The 22,210-nt window shown below is 36.9% G+C and overlaps 1 protein-coding gene across 1 annotated transcript in view; it reads right to left on the bottom strand.

Annotated features, from left to right (window-relative positions):
* The window catches only part of RhoGEF2 (Rho guanine nucleotide exchange factor 2), a 244,303-nt gene that overhangs the window by 109,386 nt on the left and 112,707 nt on the right, over positions 1-22,210 (bottom strand). The window lies entirely within an intron of this gene.

Raw genomic sequence — 22,210 nt, 5'->3', positions numbered from 1 at the left:
GTATATGTCTACTGTTTTCCTGTAGTCAACTATAATAAACGTGAGTTTCTTAGAAGATGCAAAAAGGTCAGTGTCATTAGTTTTAATTTTAATCTCGTCAATTTTAAGATTAGATTAAATTTGAATATATGGCTGATTTCTTTATGTCCCAATGTTGGACACTATGTCCAGAACCTGTGGTTCTCCATGCCTGGAGGTGGTCTAGAACATACTCTACCAATACCAATTGTCGAAAAGAAATAAGGCTATCGTTTTGGGTATTTCCAAATCAAACCACTTAGGTATAAGGCCTTCGACAAAGATTGATGATTGCCATCCAAACAAGGAAGCTCGTAAACCACCATCGGTCACCCATCCAACTTTAAACCAGCCCAACATTGCTTTACTTTATACATACGAGTATGTTACAACTCACACAAACAGCGGAGCTACGCAGACTTTGAATGCGATACGCCTCATAATATTTTGAATTGTTAGCCTTCACAGTTAGCCTTCATGTAAATTTTTCGTACAATATTTATAAATGAAGTTGTAAAAATTAGTTTTATATCCAACTATGTTCATGTTTATTTTTGGAATCTGTCCTAACATTATTCAAATTATATAAGAGCCGAAAATAAGCTTTTATTTTGCAAGTTTCCTTCTTTGTATCAGACTTATGAAATTTCAAGTGGAATGATTTCTCTTATCTCAAGTTTTAAGTTTCAAGAAATATGAACAAAAATTAGGAAATGAGGCAAATGAAATATGAACAAACTAGCAAATTAGGGATTGATTAACTTGATTTAATGAAAAATTTTACATACAAAAACCGTAGCGAAAAATATTTAGATCTATCATAAAAACATGCAGCTGAATCTCTTAATCGGTGAGTTTCAGATGACGTTGTTGCCGCAATGATCAACTGTGTTCCATCATCAGTTAATAAGCGCAACCCAAACATTGCGTAATCAAATTTATAATCACGCTACGTACGTCGTACACTTCAAAGGATTTACAGCCACGACGCGTCGTGAGCGAGCGGCGTATCCGATATCAAGCCTATCAACGGAGACGGTGGCCACCGGTGGTTCGACTAGGCACATATTTCATATACAGTAACATGAGAAAACAGTTGATAGGTTTAAAACCGTTTTTATTAATATAGCATATCGTTTAGATACGCTAGATATAGCTAAAAACTGTTACGAAACCAAAAGTACAAATATACAAAAATAATTAAGTAAAGGTGAATTAAACAAATTGCAAATATTATATTCACTAGCATAAAAGAAAAGAGAAAGAGACGTAGAGAATGAAATTGAATAAATAAATGAATAAACGAGAACTTTAGTTGATCGTGCACAACTAAAACTACCAACGAAATAGCGATAACAAACTGTTTCTGATATCGATATAACGAAAACAGTTATCCATATCGATACAAAAACGTAATAACAGCCACATTTACAACCGTTTTCAAATAAAACTGAAAAGACCAAGTCCACACAGAACACGAGCCAAAGCAAACAACAAACGGCGTTAGATATTTGTAAACATACAATAATAAAAAAGCGTCGTAGAGAACGCGATGTACACTCTATCGGATGATGTTTGCCTTATAACAGATGGATGACGTTGGGACTGCATCATAGCTATTGTTCATGTTTTGGAAAGGGTCGAGTCTAGATAATATTTATTACTTTTGCTGCGTTTAAAAGTACTCTATGTGGCAATCCAGATAATAAACTATCTAATTACCAAATTTCATTCAAACCTGTTGAGTTGTTTTTGTGTGAAAGACTAACACTCAACCATCTGTTAAATCTCGCTTGCCGCTTACGTCACATAAAGAAGACATGGTTTAATTATGTAAGTAGCGTATCAAATCATTCTCTATTCAATTAGTATAACATTATTAAAACTAATACCCGACAGTTTAAAAATATATCCAGACTAAGACATCTTCAGTCGGAATTGAAACGGAAACCTACCACCATGTGGATTACTTCATACCACAGACTTAACACACGTTAGACAATCATATCACTAAAACTAACCACCTCTTAACCTTTAACATTAACAAAATACCAATGCTTTGGATAGTGGTTCGTTATGGAGAGGAAGTGGCGAAAGAAACTCCGTATGTGTGCAATTTAAAATCTTTTAAAAGTATGTACTCGTTTTATATAATGTTATGAGATGAATTGCTTAATAGTTTGTTTGTACGGGATGATGTGTTCGCCCAGCGAAAAAATCCCACTTTTAATTAAAAATAAATAAATAAATAGAAACCACCTCTTAAATCATTCAACATACAATATTAATTAATATTGTAAATGCGAAAGTCAGTTTGTTTGTTACGATTTCATGCCTTAACTATCAAACCGGTTGTCATGAAATTTTGTACACACGTTGTCCCGAAAAGGACATAGGGTAAGTTTTAAGTCAAAAAACAGTACTTTCCCCGAGGGTTAGGTAAATTAAAACAACTAATTATAATCGATCTTTGACGGTGAGCGAAGCCGCGGGTAAAAGCTGATGTTTAATATTTGTGTAGAGTGTTTACCTCTTACGATGACGCTAGCCACCGCATCATCGCTATTGTCCACCGAGATTCGGATGTGGGGAGGTAATGGCCGGCGGTGACTTCATCCGAACCGAGGATTTTGTTATTGAAACGCCATTTTGTTACCAATTATCCGTATATATATTACCTGTACAAATAAATGAATTAAAACGTCTGTTTGTAATGTCAAAATAACAGTTTTTACAAATTGCATATGAAATGATACTTATAACAAAACACAATTAGAATATTTTTGTTTGTCTGTGTGTTCTGGCGAATCTCCCTTATTGCTGGACCGATTTTGACGGCCTTTTCACTAGCAGTTAGGTGATGTTATAAAGTGGGTTTCAAGCAAAAAGTTCAAATCCATAAAATATCCAGAAAGTACAGAAAAGATTTCAACAGAGATATTTTCAATTCAACAATCAGGTAACTTTACTTTTTTATAAACTAATTTTAACTTTAAATCTCTCTCCTATAAAGTTAACTCAATGTCGGTTAGTAAGAATTGCCTCTGAAGCGTCAATAAGTAGATTTGATCATCCTACAAGAGGTAAGTCTCATACTCACAAACGCTTATGGATTTAACCAACCAAGTTTATCATGTATAGGTACGTATGCTTATTTCGCGGAATCCGTGTAAATATAAATCCGAATTCAAGGCACTACAACAAACAAGGGTTTATCTTGAACCCAATGTCACGGTAAGGAAACCCCGTTTGTGGCTTAGTTTCACTTCCTCCTCCTCCTCATTTACAATCGGGGTAATAATTTCTGACTAAGAAACATAATGCGTTGTCATTAAGTGATTGTAAAGAGGTATTGTCGTGTATGCAGTATTGACGTCAACCTATTACTATCCCATTGCTGGGCACGGGTCTCCTCTCAGAATGTGAAAGATTAGATCATAGTCCACTACGCTGGACGAGTGCGTAGGACTTCACACACCTTTGAGAGAGTTTTTTTTTAACATTTATCTGGTATGCAGGTTTCCTTACGATGTCTTCCTTCAGCATTTATGCAAGTGATAATTAATTTCTAATACGCACATAATTTTGAAAATCAGAGGTGCGTGGGAGGTGCCTGGGATTTGAACATCAGATCCCACGATCAAGATCATTTCAAACATATAAAACTAAATGTGATAAAATAATTATTCTTTAAATTCGAAACATTTATAAATCTACCATACAAAACTACAATCTCCACATAAATTGCAGATATTATATCATTAATCTAATCATTTTGCAAATGTGAATACAAAACCAGATCACGAGCGCCAGACTGGACCAGTCAGAACGGTGACATCACCATCATTTACCAAAGTCACATTTGGAATTACTTCACCGCTTATTTTTATTCTTTATTTTGTACAAAAAGCCAATAATAACTGTAATGGATACATAAATCAGAGAAGTATTTTTTACCGACGAGTGTTTTTTTTTTTCTAATTGAAGTAGTAACTGAGAATGCAGTCCATCTGATGGTAAGTGGTCGTTGCCGCCGATGGACACCAGTAATTAATAGGGGTCGCAATCCGGTATTCGAGATTTCGAAAATACCGGGATACCGGGCCAAATTTAAGTCTTATTAATACCGGTTTTAATTTCACAAAAACCGGGATATTCGGTATTTTCGGTTTTTAGTAAAATAAAACAAAATAAAGTTATAGTCATATAAATTGACTCCAATGGATTCTGGCACAATGCAAAAGTCCATATTAAACAAGCGTTACAATCGACACAACCTATGAAAATCAACAAACATCAGCATTGGATGTCAGGTGTGACTTGGCGTATTGTATAACTTCGTCGGAGAGCTAAAGAAAAGGTTCAATTTGAAATAAAAGATCTCTTAAAAAATCCGATGTATAACCCATCAATTTAAATCCAGAACATGGGCTATTGAGGATTCTGATGGTGTGATTGTTACCGAAATTAAGGAAATCGTCAATGTATGGCAAAATACTTCATATCACTTTTCTCTAATAGTCGACCGTATACACAACATATGCCAAAAAATGATATACAAAAAGAACCATCTATGTATATTCAAAGATGAAGTACGCGCTGCTATTTAACTTATTAAAACGCGACAAAGCAATTAATATAGATGATATTCCTATTGAAGTGTTTCGATCAATGGATGAACTCGAGGTTGACATGTTGCATACCATATGTAATCGCGTCTGGGAAAATGGACAGTGACCACGACACTTGGCCCACACTATTTTCATTACACTTCATACAAAAGGGTCGACAAGGAAGTTCAGTAACTATAGTTTTATGGTATATTTCTTGAGTGTATCAATAACAACAACAAATCAAGTAACAATGACAATTATGACAATAGGCGTCAAGAAACAACCCGCCAACACGATCTTCGCTTTAACAAGATCTACTGTCGATAGGCTTGATAAGATCTGGAGGAACCGCAACATATCAAAAAACACTAAGACAGACCAATATGGTTGTCGCAAGGGCCGATCAGCTGGTGATCTTCTTGTGTACCTCATTCACCTTTGGGAACAAGCTGTTGAGAGCAACGGGAAGGCATTGACCGTAAGCCTGGACATCGCTAAGGCCTTTGACCGGCTCTGGCATAGGGTCCTTCTCGCGAAGTTACCATCTTAAGGTCTTCCCGAGAGGTTGTGCACATAGACAGCCAGCTTTCTGTCTGAGCGGCATATTAAGGTCGTAGTTGACGGGTGCTGCTCAGACACGGAGCTCATCAACGCTGGCGTGCCCCAAGGGTCTGTATTATCTCCCACGCTTTATATTCTGCATATCAATGATTTGCTGCTATTAACCGGTGGCATTCATTGCTATGCATATCATAGCACGGGAGATGGTATGTACACAGGCCGTGCGGACACCTCTCGGACATTCGTGGAAGAAAGCAGAATCCGACTTGTGTCTGAAATCGAGAACTCTCTGGAGCAGGTCTTGGAATGGGGTCGTCTTACCCTTGTTGAGTTCAACCCCATGAAGACACAAGTCTGCGCGTTTACCGCTAAAAAAGCCCCATTCGTCATAGCCTAAGTTAGCCTAAGTTCCAAAGTACCCCGCTCACCATTGGTAAAAGTGTAGGGATTCTGGGATTTGACATCTCGTGTGACGTGCAGTATCGGAGTCATTTGGAAGTTAAAGCCAAGTTGGCTTCAAAGAAACTGGGCGTCCTGAACAGAGCCAAGGAGTACTTCACTGGGGGCCAACTCTTTCTGCTTTATGAAGCGCAAGTGAGGCCCCACATGGAGTACTGCTCGCATCTCTGGGCAGTGGCACCACAATACCAGCTTAACCCACTTGACTCCGTACAGAAACGCGCGGTGCGAATCGTTGATGACCCAGCGATCTCTGATCAGTTAGAACCCTTAAGCCTGCGGAGGGACATAGGTTCCCTCTGTGAGTTCTACCGACTTTACAATGGTGAGTGTTCTGAGGAACTGTTTGATCTGGTGCCTAAGCCGCCTTTCCTTCATCGCACCTCTCGCCGAAGGATGAAGTTCCATCCACATCAACTGGACGCGGCGGACTCGGACCCGGGACTGGCGGTCCTCCACGGTTCGGTTTGATCGTTCATTTTTGCCGCGTACGTGCAAAATGTGGAATGAACTTTCTCCTGAGGTATTCCCTCAGGACTATGACATGGGGCTCTTCAAGAGGGGTGTAAAAAGAGCTCTCCTTCAAAGCCGGCGATGCATTGTCGACTCCTCTGGTGTTGCAAATGTCCATAGACGACGGTGACTGCTATCCATCAGGCAGCCCGTCTGCCTTATCGTTAGGTTACATGTAAGACTTATGAAAAGTCTAGTTTTTCCTATCCTTCTCTACGCTGCAGAGACGTAGACGATTCGGATGCAAGATCGCCGTAAAATTGATGCCCTAGAAATACTATTCTCTGGATCTACGATTATCTGGATTAGAATACTAAAATATTTCGGCCGCATATTTAGGGACGAGAACTCAGTAGTACGGTTGTAGTTCCGTGAAAGGTAGATGGAAAGAGGTCACGCGGCAGATCGCCTACTCGCTGAACAGACCTTATAAAATATAGCACACAGTGTTCCCTCGTCGAGTGTTGCCGCAAGGCCAGCATAGAAGGCGGTGGCGAAGGATCGCAATAGCGTCTGTTCAAGGCAGCTGTGGATGACTGACCAGTTGTCATCATCATGCCACGTGTCTGTCAAGTCTGCGTCTGTCAAGAGTGCACGACTACAGAGATATTTTTTTCCAGCTTTCCACATATATTTTTATATAATTAATTTATTGATGAATTCGGAACTCATAACGTCGTTAATAAATCATAAACTTCTGTAATTAACTTGGTATTAAGTAATAGGACATATTTTCCTTCGGAATTCCACTAAATTAACATTGCATAGTAAAATGCTTAATAAAAATTAGTAACTTATCTTAATCTCGAAAATATCGAAAAAACCGGAATACCGGGATTTGTCTGGGGTCAGTACCGAAAATACCGGTTTTGCTTAGATGGTCCGGTATTGCGACCCCTAGTAATTAACCCGAGGTAAAACTGGAGTGATACCTGGGGTCGGCCACAGATGTGTTGCTTTACGCTCACCACATCTTTGAATGATTACGATTACGACATACTTTGCTCTGCCTGGCTAGCGACCCCGGGAAGAACGATGGTATGTGTGACCTCATACCGTCGTACGCTCCACACGGGGTGGCGAACTTCATAAGCATCTGGACGGAGCCAGACGGGGCCACGCGCCAAGAGGACTCCGGTTGCGTTCCTTTGGAGATCCCGGAGTCCTCTACGCAGCGCTGAGGACGGTCACCGAGGGGGTTTTAGTGCGATAAAAGTCCCACATAACCCGTCGTTGCTCCCACGGCGTCGGGTACCTTTTGAAGGTTTCCCCCTCGTAAAAAAAATCCTTATCCCTTAATCCTCAGGGGTAGAGACACATCTGTGGTCGACCTCAGGTGGGAGTCTAATCCTATCTGGGGTTGATTGTCGATGTCCATGGACGGCAGTAGCCTCTTACCATCAGGTGGACTGCATGTTCGTCGGCTATTATATATTATTAAAAAAGGAAGGAAAAAGCCCGTAACTCTGTTCTAGTCCGGAGACTACAGGGACATTACATCTACCTACTGATAAATGCAACAACATAACACCACTTCCAATCAACACTACATACCACCAAAATAGATCATCACACCGTACGAATGAATCACGAAAACATATATCAATTAAGATAGCTCATACCACCATTCACGTTTCTCAATGGCGTTATTAATCATATGTGAGCGTAGGTGACGCTGTACAGGTGCCGGACGTATATGTGATGGACACACGGACACCGTGTAAATTAATTTATTTAGTCTTATAATATTTCGTGGTAGGACATTGAAAGTGATATGAGAGGCCTCGACGGGAATATAAAAATTCTGACACTGGCACGAGCTATAGAAATGAGTAGTGAACGTTACTATATGACGTAGAAATGACAGAGTAATTACCAAATTAAAGGCACGCAAAGTGTTTCGGGTTCGATCCCAGGGTAGGTGAACATTTAACTTAAGAATTTAAGTTCCATCGAGGTATGTGTCCATTGCGTCCATGACATAGGAATCACAGCAACATTATAATGCTTTGATCTCGCATATTTCTAAATATATAGATGTACATAATATAACACTACGATTGTGTTTAGGATTCCAGGGACATAAATATAAATGTCTGGGACATCTAACAGACATTTAGATCCATAATTTAGAATGTCTGCTTGCCAGAAGATCAAACTCCAAACCTTGCTCAGATCACTTTAGTAACCTATTCACCTCGATAATCTGTAACTGACATATAAAAAAAGTCTTTAAATTCCCTTCCATACGTAAACCCTTTCATCCCATGACCCACATACATACATACACACAAACCATCGACCACCAATAACAGGAATCACATCGATCCCTGGAAGAAACAACCCAGTCGTCGAGATCAAAAGCCACTAAACGAAAACAATTGTTCTCGGAACCGGTCGAGGGTTATTTTTAAACTCCATCTTTAGGTACATTAGGGCGCTGAGGTCAAATTATCGGAAATATTTATATTGTTGTTACTTTAAATGGAAATTTTGTGTAAAAACGCAGTCTGTAAACATGTAAAAATTGATAATGAACGGAGTTAAAAAAGAACAGATTTTTTTGGAAGCCCGCGATGCATTTGCGACGTCTTTATCCATAGGCGAGAGACTATTTTCCATAGTGTAGTCCGACAGCCTTATTGCTAGGAATAATTATAGAAAACAATAGTTGTAAAAGCAAGCAATAATAAATGGTAAGAGATGGTAGAAATGGTCAAGGGTCTGCGTATTCGTTAGTATTTCTGCTTTATAGTAGCCGTTCTAAAGTGTCTAAAGGCAGACATTTAGACAAGGCCTTCGAAATCCTAAGACATTACAGCATTTGTACTAAGTTTAATGGGATCGACCTTAAGCTCGATCCTATTTAACTTTTACTTAAGTAAAACCTCAATAATTTTCAAAATTAATTAATATACCGTCAACTAGATAAAATAGAAGATAATAAAATTCCATAATATAAAAGTATAGTTTGCGTACCGCATATTTACAATTTATTACATCACTGGGATTGGAACCCAGGACCTTCAGAACATGAACCCAAGGTCACTCGAACCTGAGCCATCACTCATATACCCTTATAAGCTCCCCGTAACAATAACTTCCACGAGTCATAACTCGTTAATCACCCGATTCAAGGAACATAAACCGATTGTTCCAAGAAGGTAATTATTTTAAAAGTTCAATTGTATAAAGCACAATCGATGATCGGGCATAAAAGCAGCATTAAACCCTGGATAACTTATTGCTTAGTAGCGGTGGTGGACTAAAGTCTTTGGAGCCCCGAGACGGAAATGTGGAATGAAACCTCCAGTCTAGAAGTTGATCTAATTTTTCAAGCTTTTACAAATGTGTACAAGGAAACTTGTAGATATTTATAAACAAGGGTCCGGGACCAGGGACCCTTACCCCCTCCCCCTTTAGTCCGCAAGTGGTTAGCGGTTGTTGGAATATAGCAAAAACTCAAGCCTCTTATAATGTATAATATTCAAGTAGGTTATATATGATAAAGCTGGCAGCTGAAAAACATATATTTTACTTCTTTTGATTTGTCATTCTGTCAATGATTCGATATAATAAAAAGTATTTTTTTGGAGTGAATTTCATTTTATTATATTTCATAGTTTATTTTCTCGTTCTCCTGTGGCCATTTCCCAACAGCGGTAATAGATAGTTGTCGGTAGACGAATGTAGAAGCGGTCACCATTCTGGTCTGACACGCAAAGGGTTACGGGTTTGATCCCCGACCAGGCAGATATCGGAATGATGAATTTAGATATCTGTTCTGGGTATTTATATATTCCTCTTTGTGTGTGTCCATGGCATTTCCGATTATTCGAAATTTAGTACGTTTTAGAAAATAATTACGACTTGAGTAAACGGTGACAGAAAAAATCATTAGTAGAGTTCTAAAAAACAGTATTCAAATGAATATAAAGTCTATCAATCAGCATTTGGCCCATCCTATTTTGGATACTTGCCCTAATGACGTTTCTGGACGAATGCAAACAGAATCTCCACTACATTTTCCCCATTACGAATACCATGAAAACGGTGTTTTGATAGAAACAAACTATGCGGGCCGTTCCCACGTGCCAGTTGCGAATATATTGGACGGATGTCGAATAAATCTCGCGTTGACCGGGATTCCTATCTAGTATCCTAATCTATATTCTGTATTAACGATATAAATCTGTCTGTCTGTCTGTGCTTCAAAAAAATAAAGCTATAACACATTTCTTTACGGCGGAGGGTAATGTTTTCAAGTGTATGTATGTTAAATATATTAAAAAAAAAAATAAGTAGCAAAAGAACATGCCGTCCACTTGGAAAGTGATTATTGAAGGTGGTAGAACCCTCTGTGGTTCGACTCCAGCGGCACGACCGTTATGAGACAGAAATAGGTGTCTATTTCTGTCTCATAACAGCAGTGTAAACGCTGCTGTGTTCTGGTTTGAAGGGTGTGGTAAGGGGGACATACGTTTCCGAGGCGTACCAGCTTAATCCTCAGGAACGCCGGCGCAATGTGGTTGGCCTCAGGTAGGAATCCAATCTTACCTGGAGTTTACAGACGTCCATGCGCGGCAGTTGCCACTTACCATCAGGTGGATTGCATGCTCGTCTGCTACTCCTATATTACAAACTACACTAAGAATAGTACGGAAACCGGCAAGCTACATGTCCTAGTTCAGAGTATGTTTTGTGTGTCGTATAAATCACCAGTTGACCGGGATTCCTCTGTTATCCTATAAAGGGTATATTGGTAAAAACGGACCAACAAACTGTTAACGGTGTTGTATACATAAAGCATACTACGTAGTGAATGTGATGTGCGTCTTTTTATAACAAACAAGTAGTGGGATAGTGGTGTGAATATCGTTTGGATGCCGACCGACTTACTTTTATATGACGCAACTATCTAAGTCTTCAGGAATGACAACGCATCTGTGATCTGCACCAGGTGGATCTTATTTCATGCAGTTTGTTACAGATATCGGACAGATATTAGGACGTTTGCTATTCCATCATAAAAAAGCGTGTGTGTACACATGTGGGAATGCGCTAATCATTTTTCAAAAATGCACCATTATTAATATCAAAAACACGCTTACTACATAGTTGCAATACGAAACGTAAGGAACACCGGACAAACCCAGTTGGATAACAGCCAACCACAATACGTACGGACGGACGTTTGATCAATTTATTTTAATGATACAGTATGCATGTACAATAATTTACGCGGGTCGTGTTATGAAAAATTCGCTACTTGATCATCTAGATGAAGATATTTACTAAGACAATACAGATTATAGTTTTAGGAGCATAAAAGCTAAAGAATAAACGAGAACTGAGGAAGGCTTAAAAAACTTATCCCGCGGCGTGAAAACTCGTAAAACGTTTTTCTTCAAAAAGCTGTTTTATTCCAAAAAAAACTTTAATTATAATTTTCTAATAAGTATATAAGAAGAAAATACGCATAAAATACATATACAAATCGAATCGTAAACTATGCAAATGCATAGTTTAGATAGATGCATGAATGCATAGTAGGTATAAGACCAAATGATCATGTGTTGATTATTTAGCAAAGTTGATGTGTATGAGCCGAAGGTATGAGCCCAAGACCGTTTCTGAGTTGGTACAATCAACTTTCGACAGACGGCGCTACTGTAATTCCAACGAATTTGTCAGTTATATGTCATGTTATTTTTTTTAATCGAGGGCGAAGCCGCGGCCACTGCTAGTTATAGTCCGCGTAAAACTACTAGTCCGCTCTGAATATAGAAATGAATCGCGTCGCCGTAGCAAATTGTATGACTACACCTGTTCGCAACAACTTCAGAGCGGACCAGCAGTTTGTCGAGGACTGTACACAAAGACCTACCTATAGATATCATACAAGAAATTGAAAACCAATTTTAAGACACGAAAATATCGAGCTATAAAACCTACAACAAAAAACCAAATCCTCCCTCACCTCTTCAGTCGACAGGTGGTACATACGTTCGTTTCGGCAGATGGCCGGAACGCCGCGTGTGCCGCTCGGGCAGATGTCTCGATTACCATCCGATTGTGATCCTTAGCCGAATATATACGATGTTGGTGCTTACACGAGATGAAATCTTGCGCACCTTGCAGCTTGCTGTGTGCTAAATCTGTATATAAATTGATGTGTCGGTTTGTTTGTCGCTGCAAAATGACTGCTAAGTTCAATGCTAATTTGAATAATATAAAAACAAAAACAAAATTTGTCTTTAATTTTATTGTTTTTCCTTGTCTGTGTGTATCCATCTGTCTGTGTGTATATGAGTATATACATAAATTATAAAATGTCTGTTGCTATTTGAGATCCATAACATACTCATGAGATACATACTCATCATATAACATACTCACCAGATTCGAAGATTGAAAGTGCAAATGTAAATTAAGCCCTGTAAATTGTAAATACGTAAAATAATAACACTTTTCTAAACCCTAAGCCTCACAGCCCTGTCGCTAAGATTCCCTTTATCGTAGGTAACACGAACACATACAAACAAACGATACACAAACACCCAGACACAAAACTGAATCATTAATATCAATCACTTCTGGATGTCTGCCGGGGATCGAACCTGAAACCATCTACGTCTCTTCTCTGCTCTACGTCAGACCGCTAAAAAATCCAAGCGGTATTCATATTAATAACATATAAATATAAATATGAAACACCCTATTTCCTTACTAAGGTATCAATGAGTAAGAATGACATGCACCTTTTGATTCCTTGTTAAAATACCGATCAGTATTTCCAAGTTAGTTCTGAAAATTCCTGGTAACATAATTGCTACCTATTAAAACAGGGACTGTCCCATTTAACATATCGATAAAGTTAACAATTTCTGATATTTGATGAATTAAGGAAAATTCTGGTACAAATTCAGCTCAACTCACATCGATTAAGATAAACATATTTTTCCCCTTTTTTAAAGGCTGAAATAGCAAATGACCATGTAGTCAATATAATATTTTAGAAGTCACAGCCGCCCATGAACATTCGTATTCTAAAACAGGGGTTTTACTTGATACCGATAACAGATGGGCTGCTACTTCTGAGAACTAAGATAGTCGCACCATATTATGTAAGTTAGCCGCTTAACGTCTTTAATTTTTCTGCACATCCCTAAGGCTGACTGGGAGAAAATGCTATATTTAGCATTAAGTCCGCCTTTTGCACCACATTGTTTTTAACATGGTCAATAAAGAGTAAATAAATAAACGTAACCACTACTTCACGCTAGGAATAGGTAAAACCACATTGGTTCTATCACCTTTTAATCCTATACCTTCCTTTAAGATTTGACCATTTTATAAGTCAACGATCTCAAATAAAATAAAGGTGGGGTCGTTACATTTGTCTACCGTTCTAGACCCATAAATAGAGTATAGACATACAAAAACCTAGTTCTAGTGTTCGACCCTTGTAAAGGTCTGTACTTTCCCGCGGTGTTATTCATGTCGGCGTTAACCGTGACGTCACGCGGAGGCGTAGCAGGTGGCACTAAGCGAAGGGAGTGTAAACATACGGAGGTCTGTTGGGTACTTGATCGACGCATGTAGATAGACTTATAATTAGGGACTTCGAGAATTGTAGTCATTTCTCTGTACTTTACAAAGTTTGATCCTTGTAAGTGGCATTATAAGAGACCTCCAATCTCCTTAGACACACAGCTCCTCTCTACCCCCGGCTCGCTTCGCCACTGATATGTGTATTCTTGCCAAATTTAATTTGATCGATTCCAACTAAATTAAAAGCTCACATAAAACTACAATCATTAGTTTACATTTCAGTATTGTCAAAGACAGCCCCACGACTCCTATAACTATTGTTAGATATTTCTTATACTCTCGGATTTCGCTAACCATGTCTTGTGGAAAAAATCACTTTGTATACCTTTGCATTACAAAGTACAATTAGCTTACAAAATAAATTACGAGTATATGAATGATTCGTACAGGGGTAAAAATCGCGCCGTTTAAAAACGTGGTCTACTCCCGTATGTTTTCAGCGGAATCACCTGCTCGGTTTATCATATAATTACAGACTTTATAACTTGCCGAATTTTGTTCAGATTTTTTCTTATACGGTTATAAAGAAAAGTAAAAAATATTTTTGCGATTTACATAATTCGTTCAAATATATAACATTAACATTACTCATAAGCTAGCTGTATTCAATATTTTAATATGAGTGACTTGGTCTTGGGAAAAAATTATTTTTTTACGTAAAGAACTGGATTTATTACACGTAAATTTTAAATAATTTATAGTCTTGAGAAAACTCAACATACGAGTCTATGTGTATAAAGATATTATTCGATTGCATAATATTGTTAACAAACATAATAACAATTTAATATCCAAATATAATCCTTATTCCTTACTAATATTATAAATTCGAAAGTAACTCTGTCTGTCTGTCTGTCTGTCTGGTTGTCTCTTCTTCACGCCCAAACCACTGAACCGATTTTAATGAAATTTTGTACAAAGATAGTCTGAGACCCGAGAAAGGACATACGATAGTTTTTATCCCGGAAATCCCACGGAAACTAGGGCTGGCGATCTAAGATCGATTAATCGGAGAATCGATTTTTTGTACCCAAAACATCGATTATTTTAATCGATATTAGTAAGGATTGAATCGTAAACTATGCATTTGATCAAGTGATTAATAAGTCTTTAGCAAAGTTAAAGCTACGAATTTTCAGTTTTATGTATGTCAGTATGTTATATTACATTCTTTTAAACGCGGGCGAAGCCGCGGGCAAAAACTAGTATTTTAAATAAAATCCTTTATTGTGTCAAGTAATATTAATATTTATCATTATTTTTATGAACAAAAGCCGTTCCATCGCCACCTGCGCACATCGTAATCAATACAAGTCGTTAAAAGTTAACATGATTCTGATTATCATCGACTACTTCGTTTTATACAAGTTTTTTAAGAGCTCATTTATGTTGCAGTTCACTTCACATTTTAATTAAATTGTTTATTTTGAAGCGCGAATATTATCGAATTGTAATGCCAGTCATAATAACATAATATGAATGTAAATTTGATTATGTTTAATTAAATCGAGTGTTTATAAAATCTTGTAGCGTTTAATGCAAATTAATTTCTTTTTCCTTGATTGAGTTCGATTTGATTGTAAAATTAATGAACGCGATAATTATTATAATAAATTACAAATATTCAATATTTAGAAACCTAAATAAATAGGAAATGAATACTATTTCGTTCTTATATCCTAATTAAATAGACTTTTGCTACGTTCATTGCAACATATCACTAACGCCACCTAGTGGAGAGTAGCAGAAGTTTCTAAAAGTAAATTCTAAACGTTAAGCGCTGTTGTATTCTGACTTGAGGATGTGGTAAAGTAAATAGATTTGTACGAAGTATTACACCTTAGTCCACAAGCAATGCAATAATGAGTTACGACCGAGTCGGTAGTACCTCAATACTATTTTGGTCTGATTAATACCCATTAGATATAAATTTTCATAAATTTTCCATCTGATTTACTAATACTGTTTTCCTACTTTAATATCCCAAAAAAAGTAATAAAAGTTACAGAACCAATATAATACAATAACACTGCACGCGTTACACCGTGACATTGCGTCACCGCTGCACCTAAAGTTGGCGGTTACCTCACCGCTATCAATCCACGATCAAACATTCATATGCGAATGGACATAATACACTTGTATCGATGGCTTCCTTATTTTTATACTACAAGTAATTTATCATTTTAGAGCTCGTGACAAAATGACAGGGGTACGTTGAAAGTGTAACCAAGAAAGATAAAAAATACTAAGAAGTATTTTTTATCTTTCTTTAGATTGTTAAAATTTGTCCCTTCAAGTGAAAACGCAGTAGGCAGGAGTATTTTATTTTACAAATAACAACATAAGTTACTCATTTTTCCTGCATGTTGTTACCTTTGACTTTTTTAGTCTGAGGTAAAATATACTGACACCATACACATATAAACGTTCAATTGTAACATTAATTGTAAGGTGTGCTAAAACGAAAAGTATTTTACGATTTACATTTCATAACCTCGTGTTATTATAGTCGTCACAATTTAAGGCCCATTTTGACACATATGGCATGTGTCAAAATGGGCCCAATGTCATGAATGTCTTAAACTAACTTTTTAGTAGGGAAATTATGACCACGCGACGGTTAGAGCTTGCTTCAAAGCATTCGGAAGAAACCATAATCGATTAACTTTCAAATAATCGAAACTTAGAATTACCAATAACTAATTATTTATCCCTTTTTCATTATAACAACAATAAAATAATGAAAACTTTGTTTCTTAGTGAATGATAAAACGAAAAAAAAATACAGTTTACGACCGAGGCTTTATTTAATCTTCTAAACAGAATTAAATTATTAAATTACACTAAAATTTATTTTCTTTTCTCCTTTTTATTGAATATTTAGATGATTTAGAAAAATACAGAATAAATATTCTGTTTACAAAATATTAAGTAATTTATACAATACGATGTGTGGTTGTAATCGATTTATCGTAAAAATTGGTTTCTTTGGTTATCGATTTGTATGTCACATTCTTAGAGCCTAGCGATGGCATGTGTCAAAATGGGCCTATTAGATTGTGACGACTATAACGATACATGTATTTACACGAGTAGCACACTGCATATTGAAAATGCTAATAATTATTATTAATAGTCTCGTCGTAAAATCGCGATGAGACTATTAATAACTATATTAAATGAGCAATCGCCATAAATAGCTTATGCAAAATTTTAATCAACCATTAAATTAAATAGGATATAAAACTATACTTTTATTTTATAATATTATTTGACATTAACGTATATTTGAAATATGCTAAAATATTAACATCATTACTATAAATAAACGATATTTATCCTTAAACAATTAATATAACGTACAACATTATAGTTACCGCGTATTTATAACAACACATATTATATACGGATACGTAACGCCATCTATGAACGAGTAGCGGAACCAATTACTACCAAACGCTAGACGATATATGCCGTGAAATCTGTGCAGATGGCGCGCGTTGCAGTTGCGATAATAAAATTTTACTTACGGTATTTCGTCGTGAAGGAGTTTTCATGCAGACCAAGAGTGACGGGAAAACTTACCTGTAAACAAGAATTAATAATATATATCATGATAGTTGCAATACGACCAAGAGTATATATAAAAGGTAAGGTAAGGTAAGGTAATAAAATATAAAGGTATATACGTACATACTATTAAAGTAAAGAAAATAAATCTATTACTATGTCTACTACTATTAGAACAATTAAGATCGTTACATTAAAATAATAATCTAATAATGTTACACATGCTTGTGTTCTTCCTTATTTACAAGTCTAATATTTATAAGTCTAATACAATTTTCTTATTCCTCTCTTGTGTGTCCCATGACATGCGAGATTTTAACCGAAATTACATAAACTTGTCGTATTTGTGTCGTGGTGACTGTATCCATTCGTTGTACTACAAAACACTAATATAAACCTAATGTGCGTTTCATAATGGAAAATACGTTTAAATAGAAAGTTGCGTGTGTAAAGATTATTTCTTTCTTTCTTTAAATCATCACCAGCGCAGCAGAAAAACAAAAAAATATGATTCCATTCATTAATCAATTATACAATTATATATCAATTATAAATAAAAAAATATGTATGTTCTGAATGTATACAAAATAATAAATAACCATACAACACAAAGCAATAATCATAAAAAAGTTTAGAAGTAAAAATAGTCCTGAATTTTTTTTTCTATGAGAATCCCACATAACTTTCTGGCCACATTAGGAGTTACTCAGGACCTAGCCCAGTACTATGATACCTGTAACCAGTGGGACATCGAAAATTGGGACAATTAAGCTGCCTAGTTAAATAACTAATTACATACCGAAAAGATTCCTCCGACGGAATCGATTCCTCACTCTCATGTTCACCACCAATAATATTATCATCACATTATTTCGACATATTTATTCCACCACTATTTTTAACTTTTTATTACCACTAGTGGGCAATTAAAACCATTTTCGTCTATTCTCACTGTATTTAATTTTTTTTTATTATTTTATATAATTTTCGTTCACGCAATGTTAATGCCACCACCGTTATAAGCATACCGACGAGGTCCACACTATTTTAAACTTTTTATTCCCACTAGTGGGCAATTAAAACGATTTTCAACTATTCGCATTGTATCTCAATATTTTTTAATATATCTTATTTAATTTTCGTTCACATAATGTAATAGCACTACCGTTATAAGGTCACTGACGAGCTCTACACTATTTTAAACGTTTCAGTCCCATCAGTGGGCAATTATAACGATTTTCGAATATTCTCACAGTATTTTCTTTTAATTATTTAATATAATTTTAACACAATTAACACAACTTGCCATCACAATGGATTATCAAAAATACGATACCGCTCCTAAACATAGCTCGTACTTTGGTCCTTACAGTATCCGGTACAGTTATGGTCGGTCACCACTTGTCCATACCGCTAAATTTATTTATCTTTTAGGCTTATTTATTATATAACATTAAAGTCCCTACGAGTAGTTGATAAGAATACAGTGATAAGAATACAGTATAAATTAAAGTAACTCATACTCGAGAAAAATACACGAAAACTTTCGCGATCTCAAAGTTATGAAAAAAATTACTTTACACAGATTTTCATAGCTTTTCTCTACCACAGATTAGATCACCACTATTTAGGGACACACGAACTATCGCTCATGTATTTGCTCTCTTACTAAAACAGATTATTCAAGCACTAACTAAAAATACCGCAAGGACAAACGAAAGCACCAAATCGGAGCCCTTTCAGAACTTTTAACTACACGTAACGACCCTCAAAGGGCAACTAAACTAAATCGGCACGTAGATGTGTCAGTGGTGCCTACGTTCTACAATCGAGCCCATATAACCTTTGCCTGATTGAAACGCAGTTAGGGAGGAGAAAATAAAGAAAAAAATCACATACTATGCTGGCGCTGGTACCACGGAAAGTCGTGACAAACTCGATAAAGACTCGATAAATACAAGTATTTTATATACTCTTATATAAGTTAGGGTTCCGTAACTAAGTCTACATTCTTCAAAACTGCGTATTCAACTACAAGTAATAATTCAACCTGAATAATTCATAGGCTTAGCGAGAAGATATTTCTCTAAAAACACCCTTCCATTTTGTCTTGGGCACGTCAAAGAAATCCAAATGCTTAGCCCTATACGATATATTTGATGCTTAAATAGTAGATACATATTATATTAGCATACCAAAAAATCTAGGCTACCATTTTAGAAGGTTGCACATAGTGTGGGAGATATAATATTTGTGTAAATAAGAAGTCTAAACCCATATATATTTCGTGTATTATAAAAAAAAACTCTAAATCGACAACATATCGAGTTAAAGCAAATGGTAGGGGCGTCAGTGCATCCACAACAAAGGCCGTCCGCGAGAACGCCTAGACTTAATTGAAACCTACAGTTTGTTGTTGATTTGTATTGGAAACCACTGATGATTAAGTTTTACTCGATCAATATGGATTACTTGGACATTATTTATTTTAACTGAATAAACCATTTTCAATATTAGGTATTCCGTATAACACTGCCTCTCTGTTGATATACAAAGAAAAATAATAATAAAAACTATTTCAATTTTAATAAGGAAATTACTTTTCTACTGAAAAAAAATACTTTTTAATGATTTTAAGTTATAATACCGTTATATGCAGTCCGTCTGCCAGCGGCATATACATATGTATGATATTTCTATTTAACCAATTCTACGTGGGATTGATCACGGATTCCTCTCTACCCTGAAAACTAAGAATGTTTCGAGCAAGAGTCTTTCATTTACCCCACTCTACATATCAACCAAACCATACCTTTTTTTTTAATGAGGGGGAAACCTTCGAAATGTACCCGACGAAGCGGGAGCGATGCCGGGTTATGTGGGATTTTTACCGCACTAAAACCCCCCCGGTGGCCGTCCTCAACGCTTGTGGGAGAACTCCGGGATCTCCGACGGAACGCAACCTCCACGCGCGATGTCCCGATCGGGCTTTGCCCTGGGAGAGCAGTTTTCGCTCCTCCCACACCATCTGGTGTTCACGACGGTATGCGACCACACATACCGCCGTCCTTCCCAGGGTCGCTTACTGGACGGTTCGACATCCCACTCTTGCCGCCCGCAACCCCGGAAGCCCCCTTTTAGTCGCCTCTTACGACAGGCAGGGGATACCGTAGCCCTATTCTAGTCCCGGAAAACCAAACCAAACATACAAACCAAAACTAAACCTGCATTCGCAATGCTGCCCTTAGGCAGAAATCGACGGTGATGCTACCGTGTCGAACCACGAAGAATTGAAGGTAGTCTACTTTTAAAAAAATACTGTTCATTCATAGCCCTTTTACAGAATAAAAACACGTACATAAACCCAATAAAAACACTAAACTGCACACATAAAAACACCACTATAGTGGTACATATAACCCTAAAACGGCAAAGCAATAACGCGCCTGTAACGTATCATAGGCAAGCGCTGACGTCACGACACTCCATAGACTACACTGATTTATTGATAGTTACATAAATCCACATAATATATATCGTAAAACGGTGGAGAATGTGTATTGGGATTATAATAATAAAATGTTACGTTACGAGTATGTTTGTGTTGTTAATACTCGTATATCAAAAGTAAGAAAACGAATGGACTTGAAATTTGCGTTAAAAATTTCCATTCGTAAGGTGTTATCCGAACAATGTTTTTACTCTTAAAATAGACCCATTATATTATAAATAATTATGACGTATTGTTTCAATAAATTATTTAAAAATCCATTGCAAAAATGAAAATAATCTTGACAGGGAGAAAATATAGCACACCCTCTAATATCAGACTGTTGCATAGGAAATGAATGGCATTTTATAATATCTTTGACAACCGATTTCTGTCTCACTGCTGAGCAGGAGTCCCCTGACTGAAAAAGGGTTTAGTCCATGCCGCTGGCAAATGCAGATAGGTAGAAAGTCTATGCACATCCTTAAGATTTTTCAGACGTGCAGGTTTCCTCACGATGTTTTCCTTTATAGTTTTTTACCATTAAGTAATCACTGCTTGTATCTTAAAATCATTTGAAGCGAATAATCTATTCAACAAGTTCAAAAACGTAAAAAATAGACATAGAGCTGTTAGAAAAACGAGAGGTAGGTCATTCGATTCAGAATGATTCAGATAAAAAGCTTTTTTTTTTAACAAAATAGTGTTATTAAAAGAAATTCAGTTTTTCGTTAATAAATCAAAAAATACGTCTATAGCATAGGTAAAACAAAACAGCAACATCGCTTGTACCGACGTAACAAGCGCTGGCGTCACGGCGGTGCGCCGTCGTCAACTCGCGGCGTTATCGCATCTATTGAGGGTTACGTCAATCGGACCAGTGGTGAAATGCTCGCAAATAAAATGTTTTGTTCGCTCGTTCCTGTTACTGACAGGATTAGCAAATAAAGGGCATCTTACTTATATTTTGTAAAGTTAAGTTTCTAGCGAGATGTATGTTTCGTTGCCCTTAGGTAAAACAAAACAGCAACATCGCTTGTATAGTCAACGTAAAACTGCTAGTCCGCTCTGAATAGAGTAATGAATCGCGTCACCATAGCAAATTGTATGACAACACCTGCTCGCAACAACTTCAGAGCGGACTAGCAGTTTGGCGCGGGTTATGACAACTTAACAAGCGCTGGCGTCACCGGCGGTGCGCCATCGTCAACACGCGGCGTTATTGGATCTATTGAGGGTTACGTCAATCGGACCAGTTGGGAAATGCTCGCAAAAAAAATGTTTTGTTTTGCTCGTTTCCTATTACTGACAGGATTAGCAAATAAAGGATGTCTTACGCATGCTTTCATGAAATTAAGTGCATCTATCT

This window comes from Epargyreus clarus, unplaced genomic scaffold, assembly GCF_041222505.1.
Source record: "Epargyreus clarus isolate Ecla_fem2 unplaced genomic scaffold, WU_Ecla_fem_2.2 ptg000011l, whole genome shotgun sequence".
NCBI lineage: Eukaryota > Metazoa > Arthropoda > Insecta > Lepidoptera > Hesperiidae > Epargyreus > Epargyreus clarus.
This window is presented reverse-complemented; position numbering and strand designations above follow the sequence as displayed.